Here is a 10000-nt window from a genome sequence, read left to right on the forward strand (position 1 = left end):
AATTAGCTTGTATAACAAAGAAAGATCTTGCAAGAAAAAACAAGAAGATAAGTTTGATGAACAAGAAAATGTAACTGTTGCCAAAAATATTGCTTTGGCCGAGTTAGTAAATTACATTTTTGAAATGGTGCGAAACAGTGAAGAGTCAAATGCTTTAAGACTAGCAGATCTTGCAAATATGTTGGAGCAGCGGGTACAACAGTTGAATGAGGAGTCACTTTCTATTCATCGTACTCGCCTAAAAGAAATGCTGATGGCTAAGATTCCTGATCTACAAGCTTATACTAAAGGAAGAGATGTCGTTTCTTTTGAAAAGGTTGTCGGTCCTGCAATAGCATTGGCATGCAATTGTGGTGATACCCACAATATGGCAAGAATAGATGATTGTTCCTACATGGTATACAAACTGTCGGTCGTTTACAATAGGAATTACTTAAGGCGAAGCCTGGACATGGCCGCTGAACTTTCAAACAAGGCAGTGCGGTAGTTAACTTCTGTCCAGTTGTTGGCTATGCCAAGACCAGGGCGAGTGTTCACATTGTTTTCGGCCGTCGTCGAGTGAGCACGCTCTTCTGTGCTCCCTGCTTGACTTTCTGCTGGACTTCACTTCTTTCCCGGTTGGAAATTTCCTGTTTTTGCTTCTTTTTTGCTGTTTTGGTGGTTTGCAGGAGCTTTCCAATGGATTCTCAGCAAACCCTAGATTTACAGCCCTTGTTGCCGTCTACTTCCTTCAGGCGTTGCCTAGGGGTAGACAGCAAGAAGTGTAATACAATTCGATCCTCGGTCGAAGTAGACCCTCATACGTTGCTGAGGAGTTGACTGTGATGGCGTAGTAACTTGTTCGGAGTGTTGTTCATGGTCTGCCGCTCAGGAGAAGTTCATGGGCAGGAGGCATTATGTCAGGAGACCAAAAGCCTTGGTGGGGAGCATTTCACCCCCTTCCACTCCTGCACTGGACCCTTCACCCTTGTTCCTCTCCACCTGTAATCGTCCTATGTTTGTTGCTATCCCTCCGGGGGAAGCTTCTCTCTCCTCTTACCTTTCCAATGAGTTGGGGGGAAAAGGGGAGTAAGGAGCTTTAGCAGCAACCCCGAGCAGTGCTCTTTCTGGGATCGCTCCTTGCCCCAAAGGTCCTCCTTCGGATCAAGGATGGACCCCTGCAATCAACACGACTATTCCTTCTGCAGGTGTTGTGCCCGGGTTAGACCAAGCTTGGGCTTCCCTGGGCCTCGCAGGGTCCCTATCAGTGCCAGCGCTGCTCTCGCACCTTAACAACACCCCGACCAGCGCTGCCACCCACTCGGTCTCTACCTCTACCACCTCTACCATGACCCAGCCTGGCTACTCGGCTCCTCCGCACCTGGTCTGGCCACACCACCCTACGAATGTCGCTGTTTCCATGGGTGATGGGCATCAGCTGCCTTCCTTTGCCTTCCCGATGCTGCCCCCTGGATTCCTGCCTTCCTTAATGTCGCCAGACGTGAGAGCAGTGCTGGCCCTGCCGATGATGTGACCTGCTACAGGGGAGCTTACCCCAGACCACTCCCCTGCCCCAATGCCTGCCGGCCCTGGCATAGTTCCCGGACCGGCTGCTGTTCCTGTTCCTGAGCCCGGTCCTGGACCTGTCCCCAGCTAGACCATTTCCCCGGTACACAAGCCTACCATCTCCAATGTTCCCTGGGACGCTCTCATCTTGTCCCTGCTGAAGGTGTCAAAGAGGAGGCCGGGAGGGAGAGAGCTAGGAAGGTGTCGTCGGCTGCCTCTTTGGATTTGTCTTTGTTGTCAGCATCTTCATCTTCTTCTGCCTGCTCTTCTCCTTCTCCTCCGAGGGTTGCTTGGCCTAAGATGGTCGTATCTCCCCGCCCAAGAAGTCTTGCTCCGTAACTTCTAAGGGTCTGCATTCCTCCTCTGGGAGGAGGCAGTTGGCTCTCTCATTGGCTCCCCCTCTCCTTCGGGAAAGGGAACCGAGGCTCTGCCTTCAGAGGTCAGAACCTTGGCAGCCTCTGGAGAAAGGACTACAGTTCGTATTCCAACTCCGTGTTCTGATGGCGCTGCCAGAGGAACTGGAGTCGTGTAGGAGTCTTGTTCGCGAATGCCCCCAAGTTTGCTGCCAAGGGGGGTAGCATATCCACTGGCAGTGGCATGAAGGGAGAGAAGGGATCGAGCTGCAGCTCTAACCCTCCTGCGAAGACCAAGTTTGGTTCTTTGTCAGGGGCCAAGGCCGTTGCAGAGCAGCGAGAGCAGTTGCATTCTCCTTGGGAGTCCACATTGTTAGTATGATCGAGGTCTCCTAGACACACACCCTTGTCACACCCGCAGGTTGGAACAGGGGTGTGGCTCACCCAACTGGCAGTACTGCTGCTAGGAGTGATGGCATCCAAGTATGGATTAAAGGGGTCTGGCTTGGTTCCTCTCGACGGAGGAGTAGATCGGGAAGACCGGTCCCTGGAAGGACCTGGGCCTTTACCAAGGGATTCACAGTGTCCAAAGTCGTTGCTTCTTCTGGAGCCATCACCCCAGGGTAAGACTCGGCTTCCGGGAGACTTTGCCAGTCTGGAGGTATGGCGATCACCTACCTGGCCCACCAGACTGCCAGCCTGCAGGTGAACTTGGTGCTCAAGAGGCGTGATACTGCCCTCTCCCGAGTATCCAGGTCCCTTGGCTCCGAGTCAGTCTTGGCCTTACAAAATGGACCGTTGCTGGGTCCTGCCTCTCTCTTTGATAAAGAGCAGGTAGATGCTGCGGTGAACAAGTGACGGGACGAGGATAAAGACTGGCTTGTCCACCAAGCAGTAGTGAAAGCTTCTGCACCTTAGCATCCTGCTGTGGCCAGACCTTTGATTCGTGCTGGCACTTCCTCGGCCCCTAAGAAGGCTTCTGCTTCAAAGGGAATCAGAGGAATGAACCAGCCTTCTTCCCATCCTTTTCAGACTGATTTCCAGTCAGGACAAGGAAGGAAAGTGAAGAAGAAAACCAAGGGGAAACGCTAGGGCTGGTGTTCCCCTCCAGCTGCTGCCACTGGTGGGGGGAGGGGTGGGGGGGGTGGGATATCGAGCCATTGGGCAACTTGGCAGCGATAAGGAGCAGAGACCTGGGTAGTGGATGTCCTTCGGGAGGGCTATCTATTCCCCTTAGAGTCCCCGCCATCCCTCACCAACCATCCTGTTCGGCTTCGATCCTACATAGTGGGATCCGAGAGACACCAGGCATTGCTGTAAGAAGTGCAAGCAGTGTTGGAGAAGAGCGCTATAGAAGTCTTGTCGGACAGGTCTCCAGGGTTTTACAGCCGAGTCTTTCTTGTAGAGAAGGCTTCGAGAGGCTGGAGACCAGTCATAGACCTCTCTCCCCTGAACCAATTTGTTCGCCAGACTCGGTTCAAAATGGAACCAGCACGTTCAGTGTTGGCTTCCATCAAGGAGAACAATTTCATGCTTATGGCGGACCTGAAGGATGCATAATTTCAAATACCCATCCACAAGTCTTCCCGCAAGTACCTCCACTTCGTCATGGGGGAGGCGATCTACCAGTTCAAGCCTCTATGTTTTGGGCTGTCGACCGCTCCCCAGGTGTTCACGAAAATGTTTACCTTGGTTTTGGCTTGGGCACATTTGAACGGAATACGTCTGTTGAGGTATCTGGACGATTGGCTGGTCCTGGTGAGCTCCCGCTTGCAGTTGCTACAAGACAGGGATCTACTCCTCAAGTTTTGTCGGAACCTCCGGATCCTGATAAACCTGTAGAAATAAGATCTTGAACCAAAGCAGAGGTATGCTGATATATATGGTAGCAGCAAGGGTCTTCCCCTTGGACTTTCATATCAGCAGTTCAGAGAGGTAGCGCGGTGGTTCCTGTCAAGACAGGATCAACCTGCCTGGAGTGTCAGTCAGGTACATTCCAGGCAAGAGGAAAGTAGTGGCAGACAAGCTCGGCCACCAGAATCAGGTGGTAGGAACTGAGTGGTCCCTACACCAGGACATAGCGGAAAGGCTCTTCAGCCTATGGGGGTGTCCAGTCATAGACTTGTTTGCCAACTGGTACAACAGGAAGGTGGAGATCTGCTCGGTTGTACCAGACCCATGGGTAGCAGCAGGAGACGCGTTCCAACATCCTTGGGACAAACTGGAAGCGTACGCCTTTCCTCCATTCTGTCTGATCCGCGCCATGCTCAACAGGGTGCGGATCACGCAGAATCTGAGAATGATTCTGGTGGCACCGGCCATTTGAAATCCCGATCATCTGGCTCTTCTCGCTGAGGCACCGAGAGAGATCCCCCCGTGGCACAACCTGCAGTCTCAACCACATGTAGAATGGTACCATCAAGCAGTGGAGTCCCTGTGTCTTCACACTTGGAGCTTATCCACCATCTCTTGCGAGTGAGAGGCTTTTCGTGCCGAGCTGGATACCTTAGGAAGTCCTCTGTGGCAGTTTACCAGGGGAAGTGGGACGTCTTCTGTGGTTGGTGTGGTAGACGGGGTATTTCTCTGGTCGGAGCCACTATTCAGCAGGTTGTAGACTTTCTAGTCTACCTTCGTCGAGAGAAGCTCCTCTCTGTTTCAGCGGTAAAAGGCTATAGGGCGGCTATAGCCTTGTCCTCAAGCTGGAAGGGAAAGATATCTCTTCTTCTTTTGAGATTTCTCTCCTCGTGAGGAGCTTCGAGGGGTCTTGCCCACCAAGGGACCTCAGGCCTCCTGCATGGGATGTGACTCTCGTGCTGCAGAGCCTGACTCGTGCCCTGTACAAGCCGCTCTGAGAGTTGTCAGGCAGGGATCTGAACCTCAATACAGCCTTTCTGCTGGCCCTGGCCTCAGCAAAGAGAATAGAGTAGGCGAACTCCATGGACTATCCTTCGATGTGAAGCACACAAGAGGGTGGGGATTGGTGATGCTAGAATTTGTCCCAGAATTCATAGCGAAGACTCAGAATCCATCGGTCTCTGATGCTCGATTCGTGTCCTTCTCCATCCCCTCCCTCAGTGACTTTGTTAATGATGACCCAGAAGAGATGCTGCTCTGTCCAGTTAGAGCGCTATGATGCTACCTGAAGAGGACTCGACATCTTTGGTCTGAGTGTTGACGACTCTTTGTTTGCACTGGAGGTTCCAAGAAAGAGGTGTCTAAGAGCACTATCTCTTTCTGGCTTTGTGAGATGATCAGGAAGGCTTACTCTGCTGCAGGTGATGACACCAGTGCCCTTCATCTGAGAGCTCACGAGGTCAGGGTATTGCCCCGTCTCTCGTGTTCCAGAAGAACCTGTCAGTTCAACAGGTTTCGAAGATGGGGGTCTGGGCATGCCAGACTACCTTCACCTCTCATTACCTTTGGGATGTTGCCCACAAGTCCTTGGACACCTTCTCCTTGGGACCAGTGGTGGTTGCTCAACAAGTTGTGTAGCTTACCCAGCTCTTCTAACAGGAAGAGAGTATGTGGACCGTTACATGCTGGATGCAGGTAAGACACTCCTTGGAGTACCCTTTCTTTCCTTCCTTAGCAATAGAAGCACATTCCTCCCTGTTTCCCTTACAAGGCGGGAAATAGGGGCCCCCCGGCATAAGACAAACCCATCACTTTTGTTTTTGCCTTATTGTCTCCGACATATGGCTCTTCCCTTACCCCCAAAGAGTGAATTGCCTTTTTCTTCTTAAGGAAAAGCCCAGAAGACTGCCTTTGATCTCGCAGTTCACTAACTCTGAGGACCGGGAGAGGAGCCCCAGGTAGGCTGAACTTCAGTAGGTTCAGAAGCTCACTCAGACTCCTCCCACCAGTCATTGAGTCTTCCTATTGTAAAGGACTGATGGTTTGTATACCGTGTAGGCACAAATAACAATTTTTGAAAGTGAATTGTATTTTTCCTAACTATACAAACCTAGGTCCTTTACACATATTGCCCACCGCATACCACCCTCAGTCTGTTACCTGGGCCGAAAGCAAAGTGAACACTCACCCCGGTCTTGGCATAGCCAACGACCAGACGGTTGTTAAATACTGCACTTCCTTGTTTAAATGTTCAGTGGCTGCGTCCAGGCTTTGCCTTAGTAATTCCTATTGTAAAGGACCTACTTTTGTATAGTTAGGAAAAATACAATTTACTTTTAAAAAATTGTGATATTCGTAAGAACGCACATGAAGGAGCACAAGTCAAAATATAATGGCACATTTGCAGTGGAAGATGTACTGACTAATGTTCCAAAATATCTACATACTTGAACTAGTCAGAATGATTGAACATGGTCCTGATATACAGTCACAACTAGAGAATGATGTGTGTAGATCAGATAGTGCCATTGCACAGCTCCTTATGTAAACTACCTTGCAAAGGTGCCCAAGAAGGCTGAACAACAACGACATTCTGTGGAACGTGAAACTCCAATATGCATTTATATTGGGCTGCTCATTTATGCAATTGATACCTTGTCCCAGCATGGTTTATGCCTTTCATACCAGCGAGTGCTAGAAATATACACACAAATGAGGCAGGCAATGATTGATTGCTTCTTGTTGGAAGGTTTGGTGTGTCCCTCTGTTTTACGAAAAGGTATTTTCACAGCCAATTCTGTTGATAACATTGACCACAATCCAAGTTCTACAACTGCGAAGTCATCATTTCACAGAACTGGGATTTCTATTTTTCAACATCCTTCATCTGACTTTAGGGCAGAAGAACGGGGAAACTTGACTTTAGGGTGTGGACAAAATACCGAACAGATACCATCTCTCCCTAGTCCTGAGATTTGGGTTTGGGTAAAAGATAAAGACAGTGAAACATGGAAACCCAAATGGATATCGATTCCATGCATTGCTGCATCTTATCAGGAACTGTTGAAATGTGGGTGCAAAAAATCAAACTGTGTTGGTAACTGCAAGTGCTATCGCTCTTGGCTTTCTTGTACAGGATTATGTTCATGTAAATGTCAGGATCGATAAAAAGCAGTCTTCTGTAGCTATTTTGTATCCTTGAATTGTGGTCAATGTTATCAACAGCACTGGTTGTGAAAATACCTTTTTGTAAAACAGAGGGACACGCCAAACCTTCCGACAAGAAGCGATCAATCATTGCCTGCCCCATTTGTGTAGATATTTCTAGCACTTGCTGGTATGAAATGCATAACTCATGCTGGAACAAGGTATCAATTAGCTGCTTCTTCCTGGTTCTGGCATAAATGAGCAGCCCAAAATAAATGCATATTGGAGTTTCACGTTGCACAGAATGTCGCTGTTGTTCAGGCTTCTTGGGCACCTTTGCATGGTAGTTATACATAAGGAGCTGTGCAATGGCACTATCTGATCTACACACTTGCTTCTCTAGTTGTGACTGTACTTGTTGTGGAATGGTTGCAGCTAGAATTTGCAATTCTCTTGAACGTTAAATAATAAAACAGCCATTTTTACCATTTTGCAGCCATTTTGAAACCGGAAGTGACTTTCATTAACCTTTGAGTTACTTGCTATCATGCCAAATTGTTGTATGAGAAGAGAAATTCGTGACTAATTTAAATGTTTTGACGAGTTATATGATGATACTTGTCATGAGAACATTTGTGAACGATGCCATTTTGAAAAAAGGGGTGACCATCTTGAAAAAAAAAAAATTGTTTGGGCCAGGACCCGAATTTTGCAAAGTACAGGTTAAACAATCAGCGTGCCAAGTTTCTTGCTTTTATCACAATTTGCACAATTCTACTCATAATATCTATCCCCCACTAATGGTGGTGAACACGCTGCTGATGGGCTGCTGAAACGACTAATCAGGTGGAAATGATTTAGTTGTGGGTTTCACACATGATTCAGCATTTCAAAGTACAAAGTTGGTTGTAACCTCTGAAGATTTTTTTCCTTGGGAAAAATCCCCAGTTTAGGGGAACAGCTTCCCAAGGTAAAAATATAATGATCAGTGTCATTCATAATAATAATTATACCTCATGAAAAAAATCATAAAGGTCTTTCATCTACAAAAATAAAAACATTTCTCCATGTAATGAAATTTCCGTAAATAAAACGTTTTCCGAAAAGTGTGATGCCTTGACATCTACAAAATTCGATGCCTGGGTTAAATTCCATAAATATCCTTTTGCACAGCTAAGCGTATCGGCGACCATTCCCTTATAGATTTTTACAAAAGCAAGCTTTGCAAATTTCCATAATTGCTCTAACGAAAAGTTACTATAATTAAATATGATAAAAGCTGAAATAATAAGGCGAGAGTATGCAAAAAGCGACGAGATAATAGTGGATGAAGAGTGAATTATGGCGTTGAAATCCTGCAAATGTTTTGTAACAGATCAAGTACGAACAATGGGCGGGCTGAATAAGATCTGCAATATCAATCCATCTGATTCATATACATTATCAATCGCATCCAGATCCGAAAACTTGGTCAAATTTATTCAATGCTTCCTTTGCTAACTGCCCCCGATATCTTCATGCTTATTCAATTCCTCAAGGAACCTCTCGAGATATTATTGCATTAAATATTTCTTAAGTTTTTTATAAGGGGAACTTATTTTTTTCAGAAATATATCATCTGGACAAACATTCTAACAAATAAAACAAATAAAATTATGAAAATGGTTGAATGCATGACCCTGAAACTTTGTTTGAGAACATTATGACGATTTTTACCAAGATTTGGGATTATTTTTTATTAGATTAACTTATCGTTTTTCGCTAAGATTTGCGTTTTTTTTCCTAATATTTATGGAATTTTTATGTTCTTTTACTGAGCTTGGCGGCTATTTCATACCTAATGATGTTTTTTTCTTTTTTTTTTAATCTTTACCAAGGTGGCCGGATTATGTCCGACCTTAAACGGCCAGATTTACCAACTCCCTCTTGCTTCTATTTTCCATAAAAGTGAGTCGCTTTCTTCATGGTAACTTAAACCCAGGCTCCTTTTCCTTTATTATTATTATATTATTATGTATTATTATTATAGTATTATTATTATTATTATTATTGATTATTATTATTATTATTATTATTATTATATTATCTTATTATTATTATTAATTATTGATAATTTTTTTTTTTTTTTTTGCTCTATCACAGTCCTCCAATTCGACTGGGTGGTATTTATAGTGTGGGGTTCCGGGTTGCATCCTGCCTCCTGAGGAGTCCATCACTTTTCTTACTATGTGCGCCGTTTCTAGGATCACACTCTTCTGCATGAGTCCTGGAGCTACTTCAGCATCTAGTTTTTCTAGATTCCTTTTCAGGGATCTTGGGATCGTGCCTAGTGCTCCTATGATTATGGGTACGATTTCCACTGCATATCCCATATTCTTCGTTATTTCTATTTTCAGATCTTGATACTTATCCATTTTTCCCTCTCTTTCTCTTCAACTCTGGTGTCCCATGTATTGCGACCATCAATTATTATTATTATTATTATTATTTTTATTTTATTTTTTTTTTTTTGCTCCTATGATTATGGGTACGATTTTCCACTGGCATATCCCATATTCTTCTTATTTCTATTTTCAGATCTTGATACTTATCCATTTTTTCCCTCTCTTTCTCTTCAACTCTGGTGTCCCATGGTATTGCGACATCAATTATTATTATTATTATTATTATTATTATTATTATTATTATTATTATTATTATTATTATTATTATTATTATTATATTTTTTTTTTTTTTTTTTTTTGCTCCTATGATTATGGGTACGATTTCACTGGCATATCCCATATTCTTCTTATTTCTATTTTCAGATCTTGATACTTATCCATTTTTTCCCTCTCTTTCTCTTCAACTCTGGTGTCCCATGGTATTGCGACATCAATTATTATTATTATTATTATTATTATTATTATTATTATTATTATTATTATTTTTTTTTTTTTTTTTTTTTGCTCCTATGATTATGGGTACGATTTCCACTGGCATATCCCATATTCTTCTTATTTCTATTTTCAGATCTTGATACTTATCCATTTTTTTCCCTCTCTTTCTCTTCACTCTGGTGTCCATGGTATTGCGACATCAATTATTATTATTATTATTAT

At 44.8% G+C, this 10000-nt stretch overlaps 1 protein-coding gene across 2 annotated transcripts in view; it reads left to right on the forward strand.

Moving 5' to 3' along the window:
* LOC135222001 (solute carrier organic anion transporter family member 74D-like) overlaps window positions 1–10000 on the forward strand; it is a 137682-nt gene that overhangs the window by 2772 nt on the left and 124910 nt on the right. The gene's annotated exons all lie outside the window — the stretch shown is intronic.

The sequence above is a fragment of the Macrobrachium nipponense genome, chromosome 3 (assembly GCF_015104395.2).
Source record: "Macrobrachium nipponense isolate FS-2020 chromosome 3, ASM1510439v2, whole genome shotgun sequence".
Classification (NCBI taxonomy): domain Eukaryota; kingdom Metazoa; phylum Arthropoda; class Malacostraca; order Decapoda; family Palaemonidae; genus Macrobrachium; species Macrobrachium nipponense.